The 13,742-nt window shown below is 45.3% G+C and overlaps 1 protein-coding gene across 3 annotated transcripts in view; it reads left to right on the forward strand.

The window, feature by feature from the left end:
- Positions 1 to 13,742, forward strand: part of LOC138295220 (zinc finger protein 182-like) — a 281,495-nt gene that overhangs the window by 233,333 nt on the left and 34,420 nt on the right. The gene's annotated exons all lie outside the window — the stretch shown is intronic.

The raw sequence follows: 13,742 nt of genomic DNA on the forward strand, positions 1-13,742 counted from the left end.
CGTTTCATTTTGTCGCAACACATTCATGTTGGATAAGATACTCTCTGCAAGGGTTGGAGTTTATGGTAGATGGCGAAGACACCTGTTTCAAAACCGGGAAACACGTAGAACCCAGTGGTTTCCGGCCCAGATGTACTACACTTCATAAAGCACAGCATGAAAATTACACAGCACCACATTTAGTAAATGTAACATGGCACTGTCCATGATGTTACTAAAACGCTGTTATCCGAATGCGTTTTGTGTGTCTGTGACACAGAGGCAAGTCAGTGCCCCCTGGTGCTCACTACGTACTGCATAAAATGTGCAATCTCGCGAACAGTACATTACGCGGAAGAACACCATGGAATGTTCCACTTTTCCCTTGTTTGTGCCTCATTATAATTTCACGGGCAGTCATGTAGCTCCGTTTTAGTAGATCTGTCTCTGCGTTAAAAGCTTGTGGGGTTGACTGTCTGCAACACAAAGCAATTTGGGTCTCCACCCACAGCATCTTTTGGTGCAGAATAGTTCGGACATACAACTGCTGGTCGTGCATCCATTTGCATCACATGAGCACCCGCATAATAATTTAGTATATGGTTTAAAAATAGCCGTTCATTATTATACATATTCTTAGCATAGTGAAACACATTTCACTAAAATAGAAACTAATTCAAACATCGAGGTTGAAAGTGTGCATTTTTTGGGACCCCGGCCTTTGCTAAATGTGCCACCTCTGGGAAGGGGGTGCACTTCCACCAGCTGTTCTTTGTGACATACACTAGATTGTGCTCTGATGTTACAGTGGAGAGTCTATCGCCACAGCAGTGGAACTGATTGGCCTTTCATTTTACGGGTTTTGTGTTTGTGAACTCCAACTTTTCCTTTTATTAGGTTGTGTGCACAAGCACTTTGACCTGTAGTAAGTATTGTGGGCTTTTAACCGCGCCCATCTCCCGCCCATCATTTTCATTTGTTCCTGGGCTTGCCTTTCATATATCACTTGAAGGCATTGGTAAATGCTTTACGTTTGTCCCTCCTTGACGCTGATTTTGTCACGCCTTTCAGACTCAGCCTGTTACATGGATTATTGAACGATTGCTGATATACTGCAGCGTGAGCAGACACTTTTTTTCTTTTGTCTCTCCTCTTCATGCTGCATGGCGGCCATGTCGCTCACAGCACGAACAGACACAACAGCATGAACTTGACCATTGGTATTGGAGCACTAGTCACATTGTTCAGTTACTTTATCAGAGTCATTTCTTGTGGCTCTACCCTTAAGACACTTGAAATTGGTAATTGCTTTACGTAAAACAGAAATCCTCAAAGCAAAATACTGAAATATTCCCTGCACTCTGGAAACTCGCCCCATAATGCTTTGCAGGGCATTACTTTTACAAAACATGTTTGCTCATAACTCAGTCTGTGGTTGTTGTAGGACAATGGGACCACCACCAAAACATTCAGCACGACACACTCTTTCTGTTTATGTCATCTCTGGGTACCCACACTAGGTTAGTGGGGAGCCCAAAATAATAAACCCCCCAACCATTCAGTGTCTTTTTAAGCACTTTCATGAGTGGAATATTTGTTTTTACAGCTGAGAATAGTTGGTGTTTTAAGAGCTTTGTTTGTAATATCATTGCTACATGCCTGCTACCCCTGAAAATGTGTAATGCACTACGCCCTTTGGGGCTAAATATATGGTTACACTACATTATTGCCATTTTCTTTTTGTGTGGTTATGCTCTCTAGGGGGTTACTATATAGTTACATGACCATGTTTCTTACAACTGCTGTTTTCATTGTGGTGTCCTTTAGGGTCGGTTCTAAGCATTACAGTGATATCAACATACAAAAAAATTTGGGGCACGGAAACTTGCCACATAATGCTTTGCAGGGCATTACTTTTTCAAAACGTTTTGCTCATAACTCAGCCTGTGGTGGCCGTAGGACAATGGGACCACCTTCAAAAGATTGACCACAATGTGCTCTTTCTGTCTATATAATCTCTGCCAAAATAATAACCCGTACCAGCATTCATTATCTATTTAAGCTCTCATGGCTGGAACTTTTGTTTTATAACTGGGAGAAGTTATGTTGTATGGGTCTTGTTTGTAATATCATTGCAATAGGCCTGCTAGCCTTGAAAATGTGTAATGCACTACACCCTCTAGGGGCTACAAATATGGTTACACTGCATTACTTTCTCCAATTTTTTTTTTTTAGGTAGAGCAGAGCAGCGCGCATGCGCTGCTTTTCCGACATGTTGGTATCTATCTGGGCTTTTAACCACGCCCACCGCACACTCATCACTATCACTCGTTCATGGGCTTGCCTTTCAAAAATCCTTTATCATCATTGGTAAATGTTTTACGTTTGTCCTTCCTTGTGGCAGTTTTGTTACCGCCTTGCAGACTGTCCCTCTTGTGTGGATAATTGCACAATTGCTGATACGTATGGCTACGAGTGAACTTCTTTTTCCTTTTGTGTCCCTCCTTCGTGCTAATGCTCATGCCGGCTGAGGCGCTTTGAATTTGCTCGCTTACGTCAACTGTTTTACTTTTCATTTTCAATTTATGTGGCAAGAAAAGTCCAGTTAGGAATTTACAACGCTAATAGCTGTAACTCGAACAAACATGAGCCCCATTGCATTGCAAATGCTTGTATTTAAATGAGGGAAAAGACATAAATTTGGACAAGGGAAGTCAGTTCACTCAGCTGTATTTCCTACTATGTGAGTATGCACAGACGCTCACTTGTGGTAGAAAGAAGAAGCTTTTATAATTATATGTTGAAGTATCAGTAGCAGAGTTTACATGCGAGTAAAGGCAACATCCAGTAATTGCAGGTATGCTTGCAACTAGAAGCTCTCATTATCCTGGGTTTTCGAAGCAACTACAATGAAAAAAATAAATGAAAAAAAAAATGCATTCTGACTTCGAGAAGGAAACGCATGAGAGTGCACCTATGAGCTATATACAGAGACCATCTCCAATAAATGCGCTTGGCTGTTTTATCAAATTGTATTCTCCGGGGGTGGTTCTGTATCTTGATACCTCTGAAAGAAGTGTGCTGGTGATTTATAACCCCTTGCTGCAGAGTTCAGCTCTGCTTGTATCATAAGTTCTTATTGCATGCAGTATTGGACCGGTTAAATGACCCTATGCTAAAAAAATAAATAAATACTAGTGCCAACCCAGCCCTAACACTCATTGTAATGTTCGGGTACAAACAGCTGGTTTTGATATTTTTAAAACAGCTCAGAGCTTATGTCATTTTCGCTGGCACATACTGAAGATTTGTAGTTTATAATGGATAGTACCTGAGAAATAGTGTATTGCCAACTGTTTCCCGTTGGGATGGTTTCCTCTGGCACGCAGTGTCAATTTGCTTCTTTAATGGGTGACTTCTTCCAGCATGCACTTATTTCTCCAGTTTGCCACCATCTCGGAATCGGTCCTCAAAAGTTGAAACATAGCGATGAAAAGAAGTGACTCTTAGTCCTGCCTTGGCAGTATTGTTCCCAAAAGTGTCGGAGGAAGATACCCCAGTTGTGCGAGGTCCTTATGCCGCACACTGTGTGCGTTTCAAATATGAGCGGGGTTACTCTCCCTTTGTCAGAGTCCATAATTGTGGGATGTAACATATATTAAAAAATTGTAATGTAGAGAGGTACATTTGAATTTAAGTAGGTTCCAAAGATATTTTGTTTTTTTGTGCGCTTCATGTACATGATTCTACTTCTGTTACATGGATTGCAGTCCCTGATGACTACAAGACTGACAAAAGTATGTCTGACCACAACAGAACCCACGACCACCAACCTGCTCCTGTGGGTCATTGACACTTGGGCTACACTGTTGTGAGCAGGCACTATGAAAGCTTTTCTTGACGCCTCCGTCTCTTCAGCTTCGTGTAGCTGTATTGAATACAGTCCCTGCTAATGTGGACCCTTGGCCGTCCCCTGGTACAGGGGGCCCTCTGTTAGTTGCTCTATGCAAAAGTACTACTATTTCTGGTCAGAGTCTGACAGTAAGTGCCCACTTCTGGCGTGGATACGAAGAAGGCCTGTCCGACAGACTAGAACAAACAAATAAACTACAGATCTAAAAGTACATGATGAGCATTACCGGCATTATAAACTTTGTAGTAGTACAAGGTTCCAGCAGTTTACCTGTTTGACACCATATTCTTGATATTGCCGCAGGGTCCATGCTGCACATGCGAGGGAAACAGCAGGAAGAATGCATTACTGTGATCTAATATCATAATTCGTCTCCGGTGTTGATATTTACCTTCTAGTATTAAGGTTTCCGTCTTCTTTTTGCATATAACTAAGGATACTCGATAAGTCCATGTCACCAAGGACACAGTGCTCCACCCAGCCACCAGTAAAGTAGTTGGCGGGAGCGTTGCCTCTTGACAGTTATTTGGCACCTTTACATGTGGCACGCGGCTCCCCTGGGTTCTGCTGCTTTTCATGACTGGGCTCTTTGTTGCCAAGCACCCACATGCAGATCATAACACCTAGTCTCACTAACACACTCCCTACCACTTTACACCCAAGTTTTAGAACTACGTTATTTGCTTCCAGAAGTAGATTGTCTCATCAAAAATTGTCGTCATGTCTTGAGCCTAGAACATCATGCCTGCAGAATCAGGCCACTGGCCCCAAAACCCACTAAGAACCAATAACGTGGCTCATTCCCCACACAAGCCAGCACTCAACAGTACTTAATCAGTCCCGAACATGTCGAGCCAGAGTGCTGGAAGGTGCACTTTAAATAGTCCTTGTTGCCTTTTATTCTATTTTTTCCCCTTTAGTTGGTGTTTGGCATGAGTAGATGTGTGGTGAGACTTCACAGCTGGGTTCTTGGCGAGACGTAGCTTTCACGCCTTCATTGTGAAACCAGTAGGGGATGCTGGAAAACCTCTTCCTGCTTCAAAGAGTAACCACTAGGGGAGTACTGGAGATGGGTGATGTCCAGGCCATCACGGTAATCCTCTTTCAAAATCGTATTTTTTTTTATTATGACAACTGTGTTAAGCTGTAACTGGAAACCCTAAAGGTTTGATGCACTGCGCAGGCTTCGTTTTGGTCACCCCGGAGTCACATCTGACCTTTGGAAAGCATGAATTAATTTCACTTGAGCTCGGTGAATATGTAGTCTTGTGTACAAACATCATAGATGCAACAGTAAGGGAGCGCCGCAGAATAATGAAGGCTTGTATTTGCACATGTACTTACCACAGGCTTGCACAAGAAGCAGGACTCTGCCCTTTTCCCCTCCAGCGCTGACTGCAGCAGTATGTTCCTTTTTAGGTTGAGTGCGCAAGCGCTCTGACGTGTTGTAATCTATCTGTGGGCTTTTAACCACGCCCACCACTATCACTCGTTCGTGGGCTTGCCTTTCAAAAATCTTTTGTTATCATTGTTAACTGCTTTACTTTTGTCCCTCCTTGGGGCAGTTTTGTTACCGCCTTGGCAATCAACCCTGTTACATGGATAATTGCACATTTGCTGATACGTTTGACTGCGAGCTAACTTCTTTTTCCTTTTGTGTCTCTCCTTCACACTCATGGTGTACATGGCACTTTGAATCGTCTCGCTTCTGTCAACTGTTTTACTTTGCATTTTCAATTTATGTGGCAAGAAAAGTCCAGTGAGGAATTTACAACACTAATAGCTCTAATTCGAGCAAACCTGCGACCCACTGCATTGCAAATGCTTGTTTCATGTGGTTATGCTCTCTAAGGGCTGACTATGGTTACATGACCAGGTTTCTTCCAAATGCTCCTTTTATTGTGGTGTCCTCTAGTGGCTGTTCTGAGCTTTGCAGTCACCATACTATAGTATTTGCAACACGAAAACTCGCCCCCCATAATTCTTTCCAGGACATTACTTTTGCAAAACAATTTTGCCCATAACAGCCTGTGGTGGTCCTAGGACAATGGGACCATTTTTAAAATGCTCCTTCTGTCTACATCATCTGTGGGTCCCACAGTAGGTTAGTTGGGACCCCAGAATTATAACCTTTCCTACCATTCAGTTTCTTTTAAGCTTTCTCATGGCTAGCGCTTTTGTTTTACAGCTGGGAGAAGTTTTGTTTTAAAGGCCTCGTATGTAATATCATTCCAGTAGGCCTGCTAGCCCTAAAACCATCCTCTAGGAGCTAAGTATATGGTTACACTGCATTACTTTCTCCTGTTGTTTTCATGGGATTATGCCCTTTAGGGGCTAACAGTATGGTTACATGACCATATTTCTTACAAACAATAATTTTGTTATGGTTATGTTTTAAGCATTACAGTTTAATGTCAAAAGTTTCTTTCTGATAATGGATTATATGATAATTGTATGTGTTTTAATAATCTCTCCTTATTACAATTATGACCATGATTCAGGCAACTTAACATCCTTATTCCATTATGACTGTTTGAACACTCTTAATATGTTTGGATGACCCTTCTAGTTTATTTCTCCTCTGTGGCTGCCTTGTGGCTATTTTTGTAGGGAATTGTGTTAGCCAGCCAGCAACTCTGATGGTGGGGTGGTAAAAGTGGTATTCTATTGGAATTAGCATGGCAGATTGAAATTAGGATGCTGAATGGCAACATCTTCATGTGATGCTGCAGATAGAAGAAGAAGGTAAATGGAAGTGCTTTACTTAAATGCAGAGGCACTGGAATTGTATGGCAGCAAAAGACAAAATTGAGGCAGGGTTGACCAATTTATGTGGCAAGGAAAGTCCAGTTATGGATTTACAATGCCAATGGCTCTAACTCAAGCATATGCGAGAAAGACCTATTGCATTGCAAATGCTTGTTTTTAACTGTAGTGTTGGATGGCTGTGCTTACTAAAGAGTTCACGAAGGGGCACAGAAAAGGATATTTACATGCTGTGTCCTTGTAATGTGCACTATTAGTACAGTGCATGGTCACAGAAACAATGCTTTTCTACTGCAGAACCTAGTGAACCCGTAGCAGACAATACCTGCTTGGTCCTCATGACCCACACATGACACCCATACTTACTTTTGAAAGAAAACCTGTGCACTCATCAATGTACTCCAGTTGGTAACTAGATCATCAAAATTCTACTGGTTAGTGTGCTTGTGGGTATCACCCTGTGCTCACGGGTCAAACACATGCACGTATAGAAAACTATACATGTCCTCTTAGGCATTACTTCAGGTACTGCAATGAGTCTCCACTTCCTTAATCAATATTATCGTACTTTTATTTCATCCCTCTTAATAATCAAATGTTCAGATATTCGTGAATCATTAATTTTATTAGTATTTGTTTTCCACAGTGTGACAAACTTTCAGGTGTGCAACAACTTAATTCCTTAAATTCCCTCATAAACAGATGGCTATCCAATTCTGTGCTCCCCTGATCCCCAATGCATTACAAGCCTAACTGTAGGAAGTTGGCTCTGTATGTGCTATTTCAAAGTAAGGAATAGCATGCACAGAGTCCAAGGGTTCCCCTTAGAGGTAAAATAGTGGTAAAAATAGATAATACTAATGCTCTATTTTGTGGTAGTGTGGTCGAGCAATAGGCTTATCCAAGGAGTAGTGTTAAGCATTTGTTGTACATACACATAGACAATAAATGAGGTACACACACTCAGAGACAAATCCAGCCAATAGGTTTTGTTATAGAAAAATATCTTTTCTTAGTTTATTTTAAGAACCACAGGTTCAAATTTAACATGTAATATCTTGTTCGAAAGGTATTGCAGGTAAGTACTTTAGGAACTTCAAATCATCAAAATTGCATGTATACTGTTCAAGTTATTGACAAATAGCTGTTTCAAAAGTGGACACTTAGTGCAATTTTCACAGTTCCTGGGGGAGGTAAGTTTTTGTTAGTTTTACCAGGTAAGTAAGACACTTACAGGGTTCAGTTCTTGGTCCAAGGTAGCCCACCGTTGGGGGTTCAGAGCAACCCCAAAGTCACCACACCAGCAGCTCAGGGCCGGTCAGGTGCAGAGTTCCAAGTGGTGCCCAAAACACATAGGCTAGAATGGAGAGAAGGGGGTGCCCCGGTTCCGGTCTGCTTGCAGGTAAGTACCCGCGTCTTCGGAGGGCAGACCAGGGGGGTTTTGTAGGGCACCGGGGGGGACACAAGCCCACACAGGAATTTCACCCTCAGCGGCGCGGGGGCGGCCGGGTGCAGTGTAGACACAAGCGTCGGGTTTGTAGTGTTAGTCTATGGGAGATCTCGGGATCTCTTCAGCGCTGCAGGCAGGCAAGGGGGGGATTCCTCGGGGAAACCTCCACTTGGGCAAGGGAGAGGGACTCCTGGGGGTCACTTCTCCAGAGAAAGTCCGGTCCTTCAGGTCCTGGGGGCTGCGGGTGCAGGGTCTCTCCCAGGCGTCGGGACTTTAGGTTCAAAGAGTCGCGGTCAGGGGAAGCCTCGGGATTCCCTCTGCAGGCGGCGCTGTGGGGGCTCAGGGGGGACAGGTTTTGGTACTCACAGTATCAGAGTAGTCCTGGGGTCCCTCCTGAGGTGTTGGATCGCCACCAGCCGAGTCGGGGTCGCCGGGTGCCGTGTTGCAAGTCTCACGCTTCTTGCGGGGAGCTTGCAGGGTTCTTTAAAGCTGCTGGAAACAAAGTTGCAGCTTTTCTTGGAGCAGGTCCGCTGTCCTCGGGAGATTCTTGTCTTTTCGAAGCAGGGGCAGTCCTCAGAGGATGTCGAGGTCGCTGGTCCCTTTGGAAGGCGTCGCTGGAGCAGGATCTTTGGAAGGCAGGAGACAGGCCGGTGAGTTTCTGGAGCCAAGGCAGTTGTCGTCTTCTGGTCTTCCTCTGCAGGGGTTTTCAGCTAGGCAGTCCTTCTTCTTGTAGTTGCAGGAATCTAATTTTCTAGGGTTCAGGGTAGCCCTTAAATACTAAATTTAAGGGCGTGTTTAGGTCTGGGGGGTTAGTAGCCAATGGCTACTAGCCCTGAGGGTGGGTACACCCTCTTTGTGCCTCCTCCCAAGGGGAGGGGGTTACAATCCTAACCCTATTGGGGGAATCCTCCATCTGCAAGATGGAGGATTTCTAAAAGTTAGAGTCACTTCAGCTCAGGACACCTTAGGGGCTGTCCTGACTGGCCAGTGACTCCTCCTTGTTTCTTTCTTTGTTCCCTCCAGCCTTGCCGCCAAAAGTGGGGGCCGTGGCCGGAGGGGGCGGGCAACTCCACTAAGCTGGAGTGCCCTGCTGGGCTGTGACAAAGGGGTGAGCCTTTGAGGCTCACCGCCAGGTGTCACAGCTCCTGCCTGGGGGAGGTGTTAGCATCTCCACCCAGTGCAGGCTTTGTTACTGGCCTCAGAGTGACAAAGGCACTCTCCCCATGGGGCCAGCAACATGTCTCTAGTGTGGCAGGCTGCTGGAACTAGTCAGCCTACACAGACAGTCGGTTAAGTTTCAGGGGGCACCTCTAAGGTGCCCTCTGTGGTGTATTTTACAATAAAATGTACACTGGCATCAGTGTGCATTTATTGTGCTGAGAAGTTTGATACCAAACTTCCCAGTTTTCAGTGTAGCCATTATGGTGCTGTGGAGTTCGTGTTTGACAGACTCCCAGACCATATACTCTTATGGCTACCCTGCACTTACAATGTCTAAGGTTTTGTTTAGACACTGTAGGGGTACCATGCTCATGCACTGGTACCCTCACCTATGGTATAGTGCACCCTGCCTTAGGGCTGTAAGGCCTGCTAGAGGGGTGTCTTACCTATACTGCATAGGCAGTGAGAGGCTGGCATGGCACCCTGAGGGGAGTGCCATGTCGACTTACTCATTTTGTTCTCACTAGCACACACAGGCTTGTAAGCAGTGTGTCTGTGCTGAGTGAGGGGTCTCTAGGGTGGCATAAGACATGCTGCAGCCCTTAGAGACCTTCCTTGGCATCAGGGCCCTTGGTACTAGAAGTACCAGTTACAAGGGACTTATCTGAATGCCAGGGTGTGCCAATTGTGGATACAATGGTACATTTTAGGTGAAGGAACACTGGTGCTGGGGCCTGGTTAGCAGGGTCCCAGCACACTTCTCAGTCAAGTCAGCATCAGTATCAGGCAAAAAGTGGGGGGGTAACTGCAACAGGGAGCCATTTCTTTACACAAGCCCCCCCCAGCCCACAGGCCAGGAGACTCAGCCCAAGCTGGGAGAGTCTTCCTAGTCTGTCAGGCGAGGAAGAGTAGGAGAAATAGGCTGGTTAGTTGCAGGGCCTACTCTGCCTTACATCCTTCTGTTCAGGTCATTCCCTTTGGGGAACTGACCCACTTCCACAGTGATAGGACCTAGTCTGAATTGCCTCTTGTCTGCTTCTTCAATGTCTCCACCCATTCTTTTTATTTTGGGTTTAGAGGTATCCACCTCTGCTAATCTTATCTTAGCCAGGGTCATCCCTAGCTTACCCAAAGAGGTTACCCAGAGCTGGAGTAACCCCACCATGACCAACAGGGTCAGGGGGCCTAACTTGCTATTTGGCATGGGGTCTGACCACCATGCCAAGGATAGTGCAGCCACAAAGGCTAACACCCAGCAGAGGCCACTGACAGCTGTCAGTGCCCAGAACCACACCTTTAGCTCTTCACCTAAAAGGGAAGGGGCTAAGTTACAGGCTTCTTTGGGTTCAGGTTGCCTGTCTGCTGTATTGGAGTGGGGGGTTACCACATCTTGTAGTAAACACCCTTCTTCCACTCTTTCTTCTGTTAGCTGAGGAGCCACCCACTCAGGTTTAACAGTTGCCTGACTAGCCAGGACTTCTTGTGGGTCAGGTTGGACTTTATCAGGGCCATTTTTGGAGTTCTCCCCTACTGGAGCAGAATCTCCTTGGCTTGCTGTAACCTTGGCTAAAGGTTGTCCACCCTTCCTACTCTGTTTTCTTTTCTTCTTCTTCTGGGGCCTGCTTGCATTTACTGCAGAGGCAGGCTTTCCAGAATCCTTGGGAGAGGACTGGCACTGGACCAGTTCCTCTCTTGAGCTCTGACTAACCTCTGGGTAGTCATTTCCAAGGAGACAATCAAGGGGGAGGTCTGTACTGACTACTACCCTTCTCCAGCTAAGAGTGCCACCCACTTCTATGGGCACTAAAGCCACAGGCCTCTTAGTGACCCTGTCTAGGCTAACTCTTACCCTGGCAGTCTCACCTGGGATGTACTGGTTTGAGAGCACCAGCCTGTCATGCACCATAGTGTGACTGGCACAAGTGTCTCTCAGGGCAGTGGTTGGGATTCCATTCACCAGTAGGTGGTGGAAGTGTCTGCTTCCCTCTGGAATCTCCAACTCACCTGTTGGGCCCTGTTTCCAGTTGAAGGCTAGGAAGACCTCCTCATCTGAGGAGTCATCTCCCATGGCTACACTGGTTACCCCAGGAATTTTGTTCTGGGGTTTGTTTTTGGGACAAGAAGTGTCCTTGGTGTGGTGCCCAGACTGTTTACAGTTGTGGCACCATGCCTTAGTGGCATCCCAGTTCTTACCCTGGTACCCACCTTTGTTTTGGGTTGTGTCCTGGGGCCCACCCACCTGTTCTGGTTTTTGGGGGCCTACAGAGGACTCTTTTTCTTGGTTTCTAGTGTTACCCACTTTCTCCTGGGGAGTTTTTGTAACCCCTTTCTTTTGGTCACCCCCAGTGGAAGTTTTGGTTACCCTAGTCTTGACCCAGTGGTCTGCCTTCTTTCCCAATTCTTGGGGAGAAATTGGACCTAGGTCTACCAGATACTGATGCAACTTTTCATTGAAGCAGTTACTTAAAATGTGTTCTTTCATAAACAAATTATAAAGCCCAACATAGTCACACACTTCATTTCCAGTTAACCAACCATCTAGTGTTTTTACTGAGTAGTCTACAAAATCAACCCAGGTCTGGCTCGAGGATTTTTGAGCCCCCCTGAATCTAATTCTATACTCCTCAGTGGAGAATCCAAAGCCCTCAATCAGGGTACCCTTCATGAGGTCATAAGATTCTGCATCTTTTCCAGAGAGTGTGAGGAGTCTATCCCTACACTTTCCAGTGAACATTTCCCAAAGGAGAGCACCCCAGTGAGATCTGTTCACTTTTCTGGTTACACAAGCCCTCTCAAAAGCTGTGAACCATTTGGTGATGTCATCACCATCTTCATATTTTGTTACAATCCCTTTGGGGATTTTTAGGATGTCAGGAGAATCTCTGACCCTATTTAAGTTGCTGCCACCATTGATGGGTCCTAGGCCCATCTCTTGTCTTTCCCTCTCTATGGCTAGGATCTGTCTTTCCAAAGCCAATCTTTTGGCCATCCTGGCTAACTGGATGTCCTCTTCACTGGGGCTATCCTCAGTGATTTCAGAGGTGTTGGTCTCTCCTGTGAGGGAACCAGCATCTCTGACTATTATTTTTGGAGTCAGGGTTTGAGGGACCCTGTTCTCCCTAGATAGGACTGGTAGGGGGGAATTGTCCTCCAAGTCACTATCCTCTTCCTCTGAGTTGCCACCCTCAGAGGGGTTGGCCTTTTCAAACTCTGCCAAAAGCTCCTGGAGCTGTATTTTGGTAGGTTTGGGGCCCATTGTTATTTTCTTTATTTTACAGAGTGACCTTAGCTCCCTCATCTTAAGATGGAGGTAAGGTGTGGTGTCGAGTTCCACCACAGTCACATCTGTGCTAGACATTTTGCTTCTAAAAGTTGGAATACTTTTTAAGAATCTACAACTGGTTCTAGAATCTAATTCAAACTTTTACAAACTTTTAAACTCTAAAAGAAATGCTAAACAGGGACTTAACACACAAGGCCCTAGCAGGACTTTTAAGAATTTAGAAAACTTTTCAAATTGCAAAAATCAATTTCTAATGACAATTTTGGAATTTGTCGTGTGATCAGGTATTGGCTGAGTAGTCCAGCAAATGCAAAGTCTTGTACCCCACCGCTGATCCACCAATGTAGGAAGTTGGCTCTGTATGTGCTATTTCAAAGTAAGGAATAGCATGCACAGAGTCCAAGGGTTCCCCTTAGAGGTAAAATAGTGGTAAAAATAGATAATACTAATGCTCTATTTTGTGGTAGTGTGGTCGAGCAATAGGCTTATCCAAGGAGTAGTGTTAAGCATTTGTTGTACATACACATAGACAATAAATGAGGTACACACACTCAGAGACAAATCCAGCCAATAGGTTTTGTTATAGAAAAATATCTTTTCTTAGTTTATTTTAAGAACCACAGGTTCAAATTTAACATGTAATATCTTGTTCGAAAGGTATTGCAGGTAAGTACTTTAGGAACTTCAAATCATCAAAATTGCATGTATACTGTTCAAGTTATTGACAAATAGCTGTTTCAAAAGTGGACACTTAGTGCAATTTTCACAGTTCCTGGGGGAGGTAAGTTTTTGTTAGTTTTACCAGGTAAGTAAGACACTTACAGGGTTCAGTTCTTGGTCCAAGGTAGCCCACCGTTGGGGGTTCAGAGCAACCCCAAAGTCACCACACCAGCAGCTCAGGGCCGGTCAGGTGCAGAGTTCCAAGTGGTGCCCAAAACACATAGGCTAGAATGGAGAGAAGGGGGTGCCCCGGTTCCGGTCTGCTTGCAGGTAAGTACCCGCGTCTTCGGAGGGCAGACCAGGGGGGTTTTGTAGGGCACCGGGGGGGACACAAGCCCACACAGGAATTTCACCCTCAGCGGCGCGGGGGCGGCCGGGTGCAGTGTAGACACAAGCGTCGGGTTTGTAGTGTTAGTCTATGGGAGATCTCGGGATCTCTTCAGCGCTGCAGGCAGGCAAGGGGGGGATTC

Source organism: Pleurodeles waltl, chromosome 5, assembly GCF_031143425.1.
Source record: "Pleurodeles waltl isolate 20211129_DDA chromosome 5, aPleWal1.hap1.20221129, whole genome shotgun sequence".
Classification (NCBI taxonomy): Eukaryota; Metazoa; Chordata; class Amphibia; order Caudata; family Salamandridae; genus Pleurodeles; species Pleurodeles waltl.